Source organism: Artibeus jamaicensis, unplaced genomic scaffold, assembly GCF_021234435.1.
Source record: "Artibeus jamaicensis isolate MK-2021 breed Jamaican fruit bat unplaced genomic scaffold, CSHL_Jam_final scaffold_916, whole genome shotgun sequence".
NCBI classification, from domain to species: domain Eukaryota; kingdom Metazoa; phylum Chordata; class Mammalia; order Chiroptera; family Phyllostomidae; genus Artibeus; species Artibeus jamaicensis.
The window spans coordinates 61,437,499-61,456,331 of record NW_026522059.1 but is presented as its reverse complement, the minus strand read 5'-3'; positions in this window follow the sequence as shown (position 1 = coordinate 61,456,331).

Sequence of the window (18,833 nt, the reverse complement as noted above, 5' to 3'; positions counted from 1 at the left end):
GATATATGCTGACAATAAAATGAAATATATAATATTATCCTTGTCTATAAAATTTCCATAAATGGGGGAAGGGTTTTCAGGAACAACTATAAAGGACACATGGACAAAACCAAGGGGTGATGGAATCAGAGGAGGAAGGTGGGGATGGCTAGGGTGGTGGAGAATGGTGGGGGGAAAATGAAGACAACTGTACTTGAACAACAATTTTTTTAAATAAATGAATAAAAGAAAAAAACAACAATGTGCCCCCGACACACTAAAAAAAAAAAAATCTATGGTGCATTTTCATGAGGACAGTGTGAACAGCTGGAAAATCCAAAAGGCAATTCTTGAACTTCTTATTTGCTTTCTATAACAGGAAATGATAATTAAAATGAATAATTAACTGTCCTAAAATTTGAGCTGAATGGCAATCACATCTCTCTTCCCTCACCTCCTTCCCCTGTCCGTTTTTTTTTCTCACAATCACTGAGCACATCTTGCCAGGCAAAAACTTTAGTAAGTACTGATGGAATAACAAAAAATATAAAAAATATGTATTAAAAACTTGGGGAAAAACAAGTAAAATATTCATTTACTAATATTTATATATCTATTTTAGAAAGACTGTTATGTTACTAATTTTTAATTTGTAATTAAAAAATTATTTTTCAATTAAAGTTTTTAAAAATTTTTTATTTAATTACTTTTCAACTACAGTATTCTTTTACTCCCATCCCAGCCCACCCCCCTTAGTTGTTGTCCATGTGTCCTTTATACTAGTTCCTGTAAATCCTTCCACTTTTTCCCCTGAAATTACCTCTCCTCTCCCCTCTGGTCACTATCCCCCTGTTCTCTATTTCAGTGTTGTTGTTTTTATTTTGCTTGCTTGTTTGTTTTGTTGTTTAGCTTCCTGTTGAAGGTGAGATCATATGGTATTTGTCTTTCACTGCCTGGCTTATTTCACTCAGCATAATGTTCAATTAAAGTTTACATTCAATATTATTTTGCATTAGTTTCAGGTATAGAACATACTGGTTAGACAATCATATACTTTATAAGGTGTTCCTCCTCCTAATATTTCACGTACCAACAGGCACCATACATCATTGTTATAATATTATTGATTCTATTCCCTATACTGTACTTTATACCCCTGTGACTATTTCATAACTACCAATTTGTACTTCTCAATTCCTTTACCTTTTTCAGCCAGTTTCTCACACCCACTCCCCATTGGCTACCATCAGTCTTTTCTCTGTATCTATGAATCTGCTTCAGTTTTGCTTATGTATTTATGCACTTCTTTAGATTCTACATATAAGTGAAATTACATGGTATTTGTCTTTCTCTGACTGATTTAGCATAATATGCTCTAGGTTTCTTCATGCTTTTGCAAATAGGAACATTTTATTCTTTTTTTATGGCAGAGTAATAATCCATTGTGTGTATGTGCCTCCTCTTCTTTATCCACTCCTCTATTGATGGGTATTTATATCATAGCTCTTATAAATAATATTGCAATGACCATAGGGATGCATATATTTTTTCAAATTAGTTTTGAGATTCTTCAAATATATACCCAGAAGTGGAATTGCTGTGTCATAAAGCAGTTTCATTTTTAATTTTTTGAGGAAACTCCATACTGTTTTCTACAGTGCCTGCACCAGTCTGCATTCCCACCAATAGTACATGAGGGTTCTCTTTTCTCATCCTGGCCAACACTTATTGTTTGTTGATTTATTGATAATAGTCATTGGGACAGTTTTGTGAGTCAATACCTCATTGTGGTTTTAACTGGCATTCTGTAATGAATAGTAACGTTGGTCATCTTTTTATGTTTGTGGGACATCTCTATGTCATCTATGGTGAGGAGTCTATTCAGGTCCTTTCCCATTTTTTAATTGATTGCTTTTTTTTCACATTGAGTTTTATAAGTTCTTTATAAATTTCAGACATTAACCCCATATCAGATGTGCCATTGGCAAGCATGTTTTCCTGTTCAATGGGTTGTCTTTTCATTTTGTTGATGGTTTCCTTTGTTGTGCAAAAACTTTTTAGTTTTATGTAGTCCCATTTGTATATTTACTTTTTTTTTATGAAGCTCCTTCTACTTTTTTCATGGTCTTTTATTAGATTAAAGTAACAATAATGACAATGATAACAAAACTTTATCTGATAACACAACATAGTATGTAGTGATAACATAACATTTTGAGAGAAAACAGATTAAACTTGGGACATTTCTTTATATAAAAAATTAATCCTTATGAATATCTTTGATGTAATATTTCTATTTGCCTTGTATAGTTAAGAGTAAAAACAGTGATCTATGATTAAGGTAGTAATATTTCTAAAGTGCTAAAAAAAAACCCAAAACATTTTAATCCATCTGGTAAAAGCAAAAATGTTTTCTTTTCTGTCATTTTAATAAAGAACATTACCATATTTCTTTACTCGGTCCTCAATCTAAGTATCATAGATGGAATGAATTTTACCACATCTTAATAGCCATGAATTCCAGCAGAGCTATAATTATTGTCCCAGAGCCATGAACATCTACTTAGCTCCAATTTTAACATAAAGAATGAGATTTCATAAATTTGTGCCATAAACCAGTCTGTGTGTAACTGTTCTCATCAGTAGTGCTTTGCTTATGATGCTTACTGTAGTTTATGTAGATTTTATTTTAAGGGGAGTTGGAAGCTGCTTCTACATGATGTCAAAACTATCACTTAAAAGAGAAAACTTCATTCCAATCATGCAGTTGGTGTGTAAAATAAAAAACATTTTTGGCAGAATTTACCAAGGTTTTATGTGTGGAGTATATATACATGTCTGTGTCTGAGTGTCTATCTAACATATCTGTGAATCAATCCCAACATTCATCCAGCTTTAAAATATAGTGGATATCATCATTCAGAAATGTTTTATCAAGTGCTTATGATGTTTCAAGTACTCTTTTATTGTGCTTTCATGGGACTTGCATGCTAGTGGCAAGAGATCAGTAAACAAACAAATAAATAAATGTATATAGTATGTATGTCTAACAAAACACAGGACCAGCTGCTCCCCCCTTCAAAAGCCAGTACTTGGGAGGCAGGTACTGATGTAAAGTAAAGTGGTTTTGCTGGAAACTGGAAAGATGGGCTCTCAACACAAAGCCCATCTTAGCATTTCAGGCTTCCTGACTAGTTTACATAGGGAAACAGTGACAAGAGGGAAACTAAGGAATCTCTGGCAATGTGCAGTTTCTCAGCTCTGCTCCTGGGTGTTTCAGTGTTATCTTCTGCATGCACTGATATGCACTTTCACTGTTCCATCTGCAGTTTTACTACTGATACCTAGGAACAGGATATGCAGAGAGCATTTCTGCTGGTTGTGATATGAGTCACTTATGCTTGCCCAGTATCTTGTGGTCAGTGTCATTCTTTGGTTAAGCAGGAGCTGCAACTACTGATGTCTAAAAAATACTTATAAGAAAAGTTAATGCATGAATCTTCTGTGAGTTTGTTGGTATATTTTATTCTAATTTCATTTCATGGTAAGTCAGAGTAGTATAAAGTTTTTATTTCCTGTTACAGTTGTCCACTGAAAATCTTTCTTCCATATCCATGGAGCTACTGATGTCCTCTGAATCTTCTGGGGGGGGGATGAAAAACTTTAGCTTATTGTAAAGCAAAATCTCATGAGAAGATACAATTTTTCTGGCATGAAAAAACAAGTCATAAGGAGGTTTAAAACAATAAAGACCAGCATTATAAAGAAAAAGATGGCTAAATTCAAATTAAGTTCTTCTAATATGGACCTGACTCCTTGTGATATCCATGAAAATGGACTCACAAACAAATCTCCAAGTTTCTCAAAGAGAAAGCTGTGATGGTGCAATGTTTCTTGAAGCCTGGTATCCTGTTGCCTGATTTTGGTGATGCTTGTTTCCACTTGAGCTGAAATGACAATGTAAGTACAAGAGAAGTTGATGCTCAGGTAAACTCATTGTTCTGACAGTATGTAGCCTAAGGCAACTCAGTTATATGACAACTTTTTCTAGAGATTCCAGAGATTTCTAAATAATAGCAAGTGAGGTGGCAGTTTTATTGGCTATGGAGATTAAAGTCTTAGAGAGATTCTTAGTGCATGCTGATGTTCAGCTACTCCCCACTACTAGAGTAATAGAGTTCATCTAAAGAAATATTGATCATTGTATGGGACATCTCCAGGGAGATATTAGGCCATTTGGGTGAACATTGCTTGTTAGCCCTGGAGTGTCAATGCTCAAACAGTTTTATTTACTTGCTTATAGATGTCAGGAGGGAACAGTTCTTCTCTGGGTCCCACTGAACAGGATAAAATCATCTGGAATTGGGGTACAAGTCCTTATGGAACCTGCAGGTGAAGCTGCTGTCTTTCAGGAGAAAATGTTACTTGGGTTCATAATTTATAAGCAAGTCACATCCCAGCAGAAGGATGGGACATTCAGGTAAATAGAGGAAGATGTGTGTTAACTTGAGATCTCTGAATTGGCCCTCTAAATGTTGGAGAGAAGCTTGTTGTTGCATTTTCTCATCACTCCCATGACTGAAACTATTGTGAGGTTTTAAATTTTTTAGTCAATTTTGTGTTTGATGCAGAGTACATGGCTTCCATTACTACTAAAAGTCAATCAATTTGTTCCCCATTATAAATTGTCTTTGAGATTCCTGTGGGGAAATAATGATTGGTCATGAGGTGTTTAGAGGAGCCCTTGGGCTCCCTCTTTCATCATCTGAGTCACAGTTTCATTTCACCATCTGCCTATGTGTCTTTTTTTTTTCTGTTTCTCTTTCCCATGCCTGTTGCTAGACACCTGGGCTTTCTGCCTTGGCGACCTTCACCTGAGCTTTTGTCTGTGCTCCAATATTGTCTGAGCATAAGTGAAAAATAAAACTATGAAGATAATAAAGTGAACTAAAGTTTAATTTCCATACCTGTGTATTATTGAGTCTATTAAAACATAATTTCTGCCCCTAAAATTACTGTCATTTTTATCAAAGAACCAAATCAAGACCAATTCATTTACTGAAGTAAGTACAGTTTCAATTTGGCCTGATTATTTGCATAGCAAAAGAAATAGCAGATGGTTATACAGGCTTTCTTAAATGTAATTTGATTGAATCTTATAAGAAATTTCCAGATTGAGCTTTAATTAAACCCAGAATGGAGAAGCCAAGCCACCCAGCTGTCATCAGGTTTTGCCCACAATACCTATAAATTTGGGCCAATTCAAGTTTTCAAGGTCTCAAAATATCTTGAGATTCTTCCTGGCCATCTCCTGGAAAAGCAACCTTCATTCATTATCTAGAAAGACTGTCATGAATCTTATGAATAAGCATCGTACCAGGCCATTTCTTCAAGGGGCTTTTATTAGCTTCAAAGTCAATCTTCATTCTTTAAAGATTCTGCTGGCATCCAGAGTGTAAGCATGATTTTTTCAGATATGACAATTTAGGCAAAGTCTTGGTTAATAAAACCACAGTTGGAAACTGGCTTAATGTGCTCTTTTATGAAATCAGATTTCTATTGGATTTGTACAAATAAATATATTGCCATGGAAATAATAATACTCATTATGTGTTCCAAATTCCAGAATTGTCAGGTAATGAGAAAAAAAATGCCTCAATATTGCTTATGAAAATATAATTTGCAAAATTGCGGACTTCCACCAAGATGGAGGCGTAGGTGGAAACCCTGTGCCTATTCACACAACCAAGTTTAAAAATAACAAAGTTTTAGTGACAAAATCGCCGCCAAATCACAGAAAGTTGAAGTATACAGAAGTCTGACAACAACAAACCTTTTAGCCAGACCCGTAACAGGGGCAAAGCCAGCAGCAGAGCGGGGTGGGGCAGGAAAGATCCACCAGACTGACCGGGGCGTGTGACCCAGAATGAAGGCACCCGTGGGCAGATTCCAGGTATGGGGTAGCAGCAGGCAGACCCACTGAGGGCTGACCTTGGTCACACATTTGCACGCAGATAAACCGGTGAAGGAGCAAGCAGTGAGATAGACTGTGCAGGCCCCAGCAGCAGAAAGCAGCAGAGGAGACTGCCATTGCCCCTCTCTGACCCCACCCGCACATACAGGGTCACAACCCAGCGACCTGGGAGGCCTCGCCCTGGTGAACACTTAAGGCTCCGCTCCTCATACTTAACAGGGTGAACAGACCCAAAACATTATGGCTCAATAAGAACTCAAAGCCCCAGAGCAATAACTCTAAGCGACGAAGAAATAGTCAGACTTTCAGATGCACAGTTCAAAACACTGGCGATCAGGATGCTCACAGAACTGGTTGATTTTAGTCGCAAATTAGAGGAACATATGAAGGCTAAACTAATTGAAATGAAGGGAAATGCACAGGAAACCAATAGTAATGAAAAGGAAACTGGGACTCAAATCAAGGGAGTGGACCAGAAGGAAGAAAAAAATGGCCAAACAGAAAAGGATGAAGAAGCAAGAATTCAAAAAAATGAGGAGAGGCTTAGGAACCTCCAGGACATCTTTAAATGCTCCAACATCAGAATTATAGGGGTACCAGAAGGGGAAGAGGAACAGCCATGAGTGGAAAACTTATTTGAACAAATAATAAAAGAGAATTTCCCCAATCTGGCAAAGGAAATAGACTTCCAGGAAATCCAGGAAGCTCAGAGAGTCCCAAAGAAGTTGGACCTAAGAAGGAACACACCAAGGCACATCATCTTTACATTAGCCAAGATTAAAATGAAGGAGAGAATCCTAGAAGCAGCAAGAGATAAGGGGACAATCACCTGCAATGGAGTGCCCATCAGACTGTCAGCTGATTTCTCAAAAGAGACCTTACAGGAAAGAAGGGGCTGGAAAGAAATATTCCAAGTCATGAAAACCAAAGATCTACAACCAAGATTGATCTATCCAGCAAAGCTTTCATGTAGAGTGGAAGGGCAGATAAAGTGCTTCTCAGATAAGATCAGATTCAAGGAGTTCATCATCACCAAGCCCTTATTATGTGAAATGTTAAAGGGACTTACCTAAGAAAAAGAAGATAAAAAAGATGAACAGTGAAAGGACAGCAAACTCACAGTTATTAACAACCACACCTAAAACAAAAGCAAACTAAGAGGACAGCTAGATCAGGAGGGAACCATAGAAATGAAGATCACATGGAGGGTTAGCTACAGGGCAGTAGGAGAAGGAGAAGGGGGGAGAAGGTACAGAGAATAAGTAGCATAGATGGTAGGTAGAAAATAGATAATGGGAGGGCAAGAATAGTAGGGGAAATGTAGAATCTAAAGAACTGAGACATGTGGTCATAAACTAAAGGGGGGGATGCTGGGGGAGGGGGTGTGCAGGATGGAAGGGAATGAAGGGGGAAATAGAACAACTGCCATTAATAGATTATATTTAAATTAATAAATTATATTTAAAAAAGAAAAAAACAAAATTGCTTTTAGAAAAAAGTATCCTTATGTTGAAAAATGAAAAAGAATAAAAATTAGGAAGTTTTTCAACAATAAGTTACAAAAACTACAATCATCTTCAGTTTATTTTGCCCCATGATCACTTTTTGTTTATGCTGATTGTTTAGCAGTATTTCTATAAATCCAGTTATCCCATAGAATTATTCCATAGAAGTTATTCCAACTTCTTCATCCAGTTGAAAAATATGACCTGAAAATTTATTCTCTGAAAAATATCCTTTAAAAAAGTCAGAGTCGTTTTCATGGATCTTTTGAAGATGTAGCATATTTGTAAATAACATGGTTATAGTGCTTACTGCAATGCAGTTGACAAAGAAATTTGCTTTCCTGTAACAACATATTAAGATATCTTAAAATTACAAATGAAAGTATGCCAGAACTTTGTAGATTCTTGGAGATTTTTATGTAATTTCTAGAATATCCATTTTAATAATAAATATTTATACAAATAGAACATAGTTATTATTTCTTTATTTGACAAAGTTTGCCCAGTACTTTAAGTCAAATAGGCCTAATTGTTTAAATATATCTTCATAAAGAGAAATAACAAATTTTCATGTTATTACAGGGACCTATTGGAATGACCCAAACCCATTTAGGTCAAGAAAACATCTCTTAAAATTTCAACCCTGGGTAAGTGAACTAAAAGATTATATATCACAATTAAACAATATTAAATTATTTATATACTCGAAGTGATAACAAAGGTATGAAACATAAATATAGGCTAGCAAAACTCTAGTTCTTCGGATAAAGAATTGGAGTTTTCACTCAGCAAAGTGGGCATAGAAGGAACATACCTCAACATAATAAAGGCCATATAAAAGAAACCTACTGCCAACATTTACACATGATGAGCAAGAACTAAAAGCATTTCTCTTAATGTTAGGAACAAGAGGAGGAAGCCTGATTTCACCAGTCTTATTCAATATAGTACTGGAATTTCTTGCCACAGTAATTAGACAAGAAAAATAAATAAAAGGCATTTGAAATGGAAAGATGGAAATAAAATTGTCATTATTTGCAGACGACATGATAGAGTCCATAGAAAAACCTATAGTCTCCAACAAAATATTACTTGACCTATTAAGTGAATTTGGCAAAGTAGTGGGATACAAAGTCAATATTCAGAAACTGATGGCATTCTTGTACATCAACAATACATTATGGAAAAGAGAAACTACAAAAAAAATTACACTTTCTATAGCAACAAGAATAATGAAGTATTTAGGAATAAATTTAACCAAGGATATAAAAGACCTATACTTGAAACACTACAGAAACATTGAAAAAATAAATTGAAGAAGACACAAATAATTGGAAGCATATACCACGTTCATGGATTGAAAGAGTTAACATCATTAAAATGTCCATGCTATCCAAAGCAATCTATAAACTCAATGCAATCCCTATTAAAATACCAATGGCATATTTCACAGATCTAGAACAAATATTCCAAAAATTTATATGCAGTCAAAGAGACCCTGAATATCCTCAGCAATCTTGAGGAAGAAGAACAAAGTTGGAGGTATCACGAGACCTGATATTAAACTAAATTACAAGGCCACTATAATCAAGACAGTCTGGTATTGGTATAAGAGCAGACATACAGGTCAGTGGAACACAATAGAGAACCCAGAAATTATCCCATGTCTCTATTGTTAATTAATATTCAACAAAGGGGGCATGAACACAGAAAAGGATAAAAACAGTCTCTTCAATAAATGGTATTGGAAGACTAGGACTGGTACACGCAAAAAAAAAAAAAAGAAACTAGACCACCAACTTACACCATACATCAGAATAAACTCAAAGTGGATAAAAGACTTGAATACAAGTTGTGAAACCATAAACATCCTAGAGGAAAACATAGGCAGTAAAATTTCACATAGCAATATTTTTGCTGATATATCTCCAAAGTAATGGAAATATAAATAAATAAATAAATAAATAAATAAATAAGACTATGTCAAATTAAAAAGTTTCTGCACAGCTAAAGAAACCATCATCTAAATGAAAAGGGAACCTGTGGGGGAACTTTTCCCGCAAGTCTCCCTGTCCGCCATGGATGAAAGTAAACAAGACAAGATATGATCTGATTGGGGAGGAGAGGTGGCCAATCCCTCAAAAGGGAAGGGCAGTGAGAGGTGGCCAGTTTCTCAGGGGAAAAAGGCTTCAAACCCCTTCCTCCAAGGACTTTTATTGGGTTGAAATACACAGGAATATATGACAGCAAGAATCGAACAGTAGATAACATTTCAAAGAAATCTGAGGGCTTAGTGTTAGTCAGTGTCTATCAGGAGAGGGGGTTGCAGAAACTTTTAGGGTTTCCTGCTCGGACCATTAACATACGAATGAAAGCATTCTTAGCAGAGCAGATTTCACAGATTTTTGGGGAATTCTTTGTGATGCCAGATTTCCCCCCACCTGGACATGCTCTAGCAAGGCAAGGAGCTGCACCCCTCCCCATCAAGTATTCAGGCTTAAGGGCATTAGAGCCAGGAAGGGCTTCTCCCAGAGGACATGGGGACTCAGGCTATGTCACATAGCCAGAGGGCAAGAGTCTATTGCTCGCTCTTTGTTGCAGCCGTCCCCTGAGTCCTTCCATGATGGCCTCCCAAGTGATCATGTCTGGCTTAGGTTGCCCCTCCTCTGAGGGGACTTACCTGTCAACAACATAGACCATGCTTTGGAGGCAGGGAAAGGAAACTGAGGCAGCATTTGCTACCAGAGACAAGCCTTGTCTCCCATGGTTCACATTCTGGAGGTCGCTCACTCATTCTTAGCCACGAGAGGTAGTTACAATTCCTGAAACCTGGCAGAGCGGTCCACAACAAGAACCTCCTGTACGGGAGAACACATTTGCCAATGATACAATGGACAAGGGTTTAATCTCCAAAATATGTAAAGAACTCATATAACTTAACACCAGAAAGACAAACAACCCAATGCCTATTCAGGCAAAGGACCTGAATAGATACTTTCTCAAGGAGGACATACAGATGGCCCATTTGTTGTGGACCGCTCTGCCTGGTTTTAGGAATTGTAACTCTACCCCCTGTGGCTAATGGCAAGTGACGACCTTTGGAATGCTAGCCTCAGGAGACAAAGCCTGTCTCTGATAGCAAATGCTGCCTGCTTCCTCTCCCTGCCCCCAAAACTTGGTGGGAAGTCAATAACGGGTAAGACCCCTCACAGTGGGGGGCAACCTAAGCCAGACTTGATCACGTGGGAGGCCATCATGGAAGGACTGGGTGGGGGAGACTGCAAGAAAGAGTAATGGACTCTCGCCCCCCCCTCCTGGCTTTGAGATAGCCTGAGTCCCCACGTTCTCTGGGAGGAGCACTTCCTGGCTCTAATCCCCTTAAGCCTGAATAGCTGTTGGTGGGAGGTGCAGCTCCTTGCCTTGCTAGAGCGTGTCCTGGGGAAAAATCTGGCACCACAAAGACTTCCTGAAAAACCTGTGAAATCTGCTCTGCTAAGAGTGCTTTCATTCATATGTTAAGGGTTCGAGCAGGCAACTCTAAAACTCTCTGCCTGACAGACTCTGACTCAGACTATCTACTGTTTGATCCTTGCCGCCCTGTATTCCTGTGTATTACAACCCAATAAAAGCCCCTGAAGGGGAGGGGCTCAAGGCCTTTTTCCCCTGATAAACTGGCCAGTGCTCAAGGCCTTTTTCCTTTGGGAAACTGACCACCTCTCCTCCCCAAGCAGATCGCATCATGTCTCAGTCATGTTTACTTTCATCCATGGCACACGGGGAACTTGCAAGGAAAGTCGCCCCCACATCCAATGACAAAGGAAAAAATGCTCAACATCACAAGCCATCATGCATAATAAGTTACCACCTGACACTGGTCCGAATGGCTGTCATTAATAAATCAGTGAAAAACAAGTTCTGGCAAAGATGTGGAGAAAAGGGAACCCTAGTGCACTGTGGGTAGGAATGTAGACCGGTGCAGCCACTGTGGAAAGGAGTATGGAATTTCTTCAAAAAATAAAAATGGAACTGCCTGCCTTATAACTCAGTGATTCCACTACTGGGAATATACCCTAGAGAATCCTGAAACACCAGTTCAAAAGAACTTGTGCAGCTCTGTGTTCATAGCAGTGATATTTACAATAACTAAATTTTAGAACTAGCCCAAGTGCCAAGTAGATGAGTGGAATTAAAATCTGTGGTACATTTGATACAGGGTGCAGCCAAGGGGGGGGTCCCCAAAAAAGATTTGGAATGGTGTCCAGAATTCAAAGTGTATAGGAATATTGGAGAGACATATAAGATGTCCTCACCCCTTCCAGCCAGGGGGAAGAGACAAATAGAGCCTGGGCCATTGAGAGCTGTTTTGCATAGCAACAGTTTTGCAGCTAACCTCTGGAATGATTATTTAACATATCTATAACCTTTAACTGGTTTCATAGATATGTTAAATAGCTGTGACCAAGCTTTGAGCCAGGGAGAAGGGAGTGGTTTCTATCCAAGATGTAACTAGGGGCTGTGCTCCTGAGTGAGAGTGCCTGTGTGAGAGCTTGGAAAAGATTGGCTCTGAGACATGAGGGGATAACTGCCCAGGTGAGGAGAGGGCCACGCGGTTTGGGGCAGAGTGAGGACCCCTGCAGTCATGTAAGAGGGAGCTGCACAGTTTCAGGAAAGTAAAGGACCCCCTGTTGGTGAGGTGAAAGAGGGAGCCATGAGGTTTTGGCAGAGTGCGGACCCCCTCTTTCCCAGGTGAAAGGGAAAACCACGCAGTTTTGCTAGAATGAAGATCCCTGCAGCCAGATGAAGAAGAAAGCCACATGCTTTTGGTGGAGTGCGAACCCCTGCAACTTTGGTAGAAGAGGCCCACGTGGCTTTGGGGTGCCCCCTTTGGCTGCATGGCCTAGAAAGCAGGAGAGACTTTGACTGGAACTGGGTACTAAGAACTCTTGCCAGTGGACCATGAGAGGGTACCACAGTACTCTGGATTAACTAGAGATCCTTCCTGACACAGCTGATGGTACCAGCGGCCTGAAACACAGACGTGTGCTCTTTTCCTGATTTATGGTACCCGGAGTTGGGACAGTGGGAGAAGGGAGCTCTGTGTGGGTGTAGATGTATACCCTAAAGGATTTTGATATTTAAGTGGAGGTGTTAGGCCTGAATAGCATTAAATAAACATTTTGTTTCCTTTTCACAAATGTCTGGCATTGAGAGATGTCATTCCAATTGGCGGTGGACAGAAGAGCCCAGTAGATATTAGTATTCTGTCCTTGGGAGGGACTCCTGTTCTGTAGCAGTTTTTGGCATCCCTAGATGGGCCAAATATTGCCCCCCCTCGGACCTCTTGGTTACTAACACATTTTACAATGGAATACTATTCAGCAGAAAGGAAGAAGGAAGTCCTATCATTTTCGACAGCATTGATGGAACTGGCGACTATTATGCAAAGTGAAAGAAGCCAGTTGGTGAAAGACAAGTACCATATGACCTCACTTATATGTGGAATCTAATGATCAACATAAATTAATGAGAAAAATAGAACTAGAGACACGAAAATATGAACCAGACTGATAGCTGCAGGAGGGCAGGAGGTAGGGAGGGAATTATAACAGGAAGGGGAAGGGTTTATTAGTCAAAGAACATGTATGAATGACTTATGGGCATGGATAATAGAAAGAGGATTAAGGATGGGCAAAAGGCGTTGGCTGGGTGTAAGGGGATAAAGGGGAAAAAATAAGGGAAACTTTAGGAGAATAAATAATGAAATAAATAAGTGAATAAATAAATATCTAAAAAATGGATTTTTACTTAATGAATACCTGATTAACACATTTATTTAAAAAATATATACAGTCTTTGCTGTCTAGGCAGATACAGGAAAAACTTTTTTTTTAACAGACTGAAAAGAAACAAATTCTGTATTAGCTTACTTTTGATATTTAGATTCATTTACCTAATTGATTATTCAACTTAACTATTAAGCTATTATAGCTATAACTATTATAGTTAAACTATTAACTATAGTTTAACTATTAAACTACTATTGTTACCGAACAAGAGGAGGTCCGAGGGAGGGGCAATACAATATTTGGCCCACCTAGGGATGCCCAAAACTGCTATAGAACAGGGGCCCCTCCCAGAAACAAAATACTAAAATCTACTGGGCCCTTCTGTCCGCGCCAATTGGAAAGACATCTCTTAATGCCAGAGATTTGTGAAAAGGAAACAAAATGTTTATTTAATGCTATTCAGGCCTAATGCCTCCACTAAAATATCAAAGTCCTTTAGGGTATACACCTACACCCACACAGCGCGCTCCCCTTCTCCCACCGTCCCAACTCCGGGTACCGTAAATCAGGAAAAGAGCACACGTCTGTGTTGCAGGCCGCTGGCGTCAGCTGTGTCACTGTGCAGAATCTTGAGTTAATCCAAAGTACTGTGGTACCCTCTCATGGTCCACTGGCAAGAGTCCTTTGTACCCAGTTCCAGTCAAAGTCTCTCTTGCTTTTTCGGGCCCGCAGCCAAAGGGGCACCCCAAAGCGCGGTGGGCCTCTTCTAACAAAGCTGCAGGAGTCCGCACTCCACCAAAAGCATGTGGCTGTCTTCTTCACCTGGCTGCAGGGATCTCCATTCTGGCAAAGCTGGGTGGTTTTTCCCTCCCTTGGGAAAGAGGGGGTCCACACCCTGCCAAAACCACGTGGCTCCCTCTTTCACCTCACCAAGAGGGGGTCCTCACTCTGCTGAAACCGCGTGGCTCTCTCTTCATCTGGGCAAGCGGGGCCCTTCATGTCTCGGACCCAGTCTTTTCCAAGCTCCCACACAGGCACTCCTCACTCCGGAGCGCAGCCCCTAGTTCCCATCTTGAGTCCCCCTAGTTCCATCCTCAGTCCCTGCTAGTTCCATCTTGAGTCCCTGCCACAACCTTCTCCCTGGCTCCAAACTTGGCCACAGCTATTTAACATACCTATGAAACCAGTTAAAGGTTATAGATATGTTAAATAATCATTCCAGAGGTTAGCTGCAAAACTGTTGCTATGCAAAACAGCTCTCAATGGCTCTATTCATCCCTTCCCCCTTTTGGGGGAGGGTAAGGACATCTTATATGTCTCTCCAATATTTCTATACACTTTGAATTCTGGACACCATTCCAAATCTGTTTTTTTGGGGCCCCCCTCGCTGCACCCTGTATCATTATGACTATAATTTACTATTAAGATTTCTCCTTACAAATCTTCAATTGGCACAGACTCTGTGCAATGTACATAAACCTTATATGACTTACATAATCTTTCTTCAAATTCTTCAATTTACACAGTCCCTTTTAGTTGCTTTTAATAAATTCATTCAGAAATAAACAACTTTAGAACAAATTATTTTCTTTTTTTCCCAGCGTTTTTATACTTTATATCTTCTATTACTAAGTGACATAATTTTTCCAACCTAATTAAAATTTTTAATTCTTAGAAATCTTGGTTTCTAGTGACAGCTAAATATAAGTAATTAGCATTTTGAAGCTGATAGTTTCATGAATATATTTCATAACTTTTAGAAATGTTTTTTTCCCATTGCCAAATATATTCACATTTTCAAAAGACATACTTCAAATAATGTACAAGATATATTCATAAACAGATTCATATCCATTTTCTACCTTCTCTACAATAAGCAGCCAAAGAAGGCAAACTCAGATCTATTTTAGTATCCTGTTATTTCAAAATATTTATATATTTAATAGTTTTTATCATTTAACCCAGAAAATCTCTAAAGTTCCATGTCATCCAAGGCTTTGGCAAACTATGTTTAGGTATATTTATAATTATTACTGAAAACTTTTATCAAAAACCATTCATTTTCATTACATCTATTTATTAGTTCTTAACTTTATGAGATTTTAAAGTCAATGTTTACACAAGAAATTTTCTTAACAAATTTCTAACAATGATAAATAACATGAGCTTATTCCTGCAAACCAGGCAAAGCAAACATATATTTTATGATAATAATAAAAAAATATATCAAATAAATTTAAACCAGCTTTAATATCAAATATTTTTCCAGACCACATGATCCTGAAAAAAAACATTTGAAATAGTTCTTATATTTTTATCATACACATAAACAATATTATTAATAATAATAGTAGAAAAGACAAGTTTTTTTTTATTTGCCCTTGCCGACCTTTATGGAGGCTGGAGAAGAGGCAGGGGAAGTATCAGTTTTGGCTGGTTTTAGCCACTTTAGTTTAAAAATGCTCATTTTTCTTTCACATTGAGGTGGGGCAGTCACACCTGTTGTTTCTACAAGATTTGATGCCGATGTTAATTTCCCCATTGTTCTGGGACCACCAGGGCTCCTGCACCTCCAGGAGGAGAATTCAAAGGGTTTAAAAGACTTATCTCCTCATTTTTTTCTTCTTTCTGAGTTTATAATCTTAGAGGGCAGTAAGATCTTTTACCCTTTTTAGAACTAGCAATTCAAATCCTTTCTATGTAGAATCCTTATTATGTAACAACACGAAAATTTGCACGTAAGAGATCTTGTTCCACTTACCAGACCTTTAGCAAACAATTCTATTTAGTCATTGGCTTATAACTGCAAGTTAACCATTCAGCTAAAATAGGAGGTAATGGAATATCTAATGGAATTAAGACAGGGCTGCCCATTTCAAAACAGAAACAAAAACAATGAAAGCAAAGACAAACAAGTACTCTTAAACTCAATTCTAAACTTTATAAAAGGACTGAGAAATTAGCAAAAATGACATTCACGAATTTAAGTAGCACAATACCCAAAAGACAAAAGGAGGACCCCATGTGTAAACAAAGCATCGAAGAGCAAACGAAGTCCTTAAAAGATAAGAAAGCATGAAGAGAACAACCAGTAACCAAACTTCAGACTGACAACAGCTCTCATATAGCTCCGGAAGAGAACAGACCTATATGTGCTTTCAAAGAGAACAAGTATTCAGAACCCAGAAATCTATAAGCCACAACACCAAAAGTGAACTCCAAATCCCACACCAGGAAACTGGGATTTCTCTTAGTCAATGAATTGTGCCTACCACTGTGTGGCACCTATTGATTCCTACGGAATCTCAGATGGTTCAAAGAACACAGGTGCGGTACCTGGGTCCTTCTGGTTGTGTACACCAGGTATTTTACTCAGTTTGGACTTATCAGTCCCTAGAGACCTGTTATCCAGCTGGATATAGCAAATGATCAGTGCCAAAAGAGAGCAAAGGTCAGTCCCCAAGTAAAATCACTCAGCAGCTGCTAGGGACTACCAAGTTCTCTCATGGGGTCAGTCAGCCCACAGGCAGTCTAAAGAACTGCCCCTCCCCCCCCCGCCCCCCCCAGCCCAAGTCCAGGGACTTACCAGGGGATTCCTGCTTGGTCTCATTATGTTTTCCAAAACTGTAACTGAATGCAGGTCCAGCTGCCCACCCCTTCGAAAGCCAATACTCGAGAGGCAGGTGCTGATGTAAAGAAAAGTGTTTTTTATTCAGGTGCAGGCAACCTGGAAGATGCAGGACTCTCCTCTCAAAGCTCATCTTAGCATCTCAGGCATCCTGGTTAGTTTATATAGGGGAATGTGGGAAAGGGGAAGTAAGGAATTTCTGGCAATGTGCAGTTTCTCAACTCTGCTCTTGCACTTCAGTGTTATCTTCTGCATGCACCAATATGCACTTTCATTGTTTCATCTGTAGTTCCACTGCTGATATTTGTGAATAGGATGCGCAGACAGCGTTTTTACTAGTTCTGATATAAGTTGCTGATGCTCATCCAATTTCTGGTCAGGGTCATTTCTTGGTTAAGTAGAAGCTGCAATTGCTGATGTCTACAAATTACATAGTTATAAGGAAACTTTTAAAATATAAATCTTCTATGAGCTTGTTAGTACATTTTATTCTAATTCCATTTTATGGTAAGTCAGAGTATTATAAAGTTTTTATTCCATGTTACATAAGATGCTGATAAAAATATGGATGGGAAATGTAACAGAATGTGGGAATATGGAGTTCCTATAATACTGGTGAGGCAATAATCATTTTCTACAATGTGTAACAGAAACTAAGTGGTTTAAAACAACATATATTTATTATAGTTTTTGTGAGTCACAATGACAGGCATGGCTTAATTCAGTTATCTGCTTCAGTCTCTCGGCTACGATAAAGGTGTCTACCAAAGCTCCATCTGGAGGCTTAAATGGAGAAGAATCTGCCTCCAAGCTTACTCATGTTCTTTGTAGAATTAATTTTATTGTGTGTTGTTGGGTGTATGACAGCTTGCTTCTTCAAAGTCAATAATAGAAAAGTTCTAGAATAAGCTGCTAGCAACACAGGGTTTTATGTGATGTAATATCATGACAGTGATATCCTGTCATCATTTCCATACTGTATGTCTCTCTCACACTCAAGGGGAAAGAATTATACAAGATTGTGAACACTGTGAGGGTGGGAATCAGGGGAGCCACCTAAAAAGTCCACCTGTCACACAGGCACTGAACTTGTAAATAGATAGTTAGAGAAAGCATCATTGTAAGGATGACATCAGATTAAACACTTTAAGAATTATGGGAGGCAGCTAGGAGGCTCCCTGAGGGGGCAGCATCCCAGATAAAGGTGACAGCAAGTGCCAACACCTTGAAGTGGGAGAGTGTTTGGCAAATTTGAGACATAGCAAGAACAAAGTGGCTGGAGCAGTGTTGTGTGAAAACAAAGTAGCAGAAGAAGATGAAGTCAGAAGACCAGATAATAGTAATGGGACAGGGAGAGGAGAAATGGTGACCACGGTTGGGGAGGATTTTCTTGGATTTTATAGGCAACTATATGAATTTATTATATGAAATGTTAAAGGGACTTATCTAAGAAAAAGAAGTTAAAAAAACATGAACAGTGAAAGGACAGCAAACTCACAGTTATTAACAACCACACCTAAAACAAAAGCAAACTAAAAGGACAGCTAGATCAGGAGTGGAAACATAGAAATGAAGATCTCAAGGAGGGTTAGCAACAGGGGAGTGGGAGGAGGAGAAGGGGGGAGAAGGTACAGAAAATAAGTAGCATAAATGGTAGATAGAAAATGGGGGGGCAAGAATAATACGGGAAATATAGAATCTAAAGAATTTGAGACACATGGTCATAAACTAAAGGGGGAGGGATGGAGTGCAGGGTGGAGAGGAATGAAGGGGGGGATAGAACAACTGTAATGGCATAATCAATTAAAAAGAAAAAAAATTTTTACTTTTATGCAGAGTAAAATGGGAAGCCAATTGAGAGTTTAGAAAACAGGAGTGACTTCGTTTAACTTATTTGATCAGTGGTTGAGAACAGACATAGAAGGGCACGTTTGGAAGCACGAGGTCCAGCTAGTAGGCCA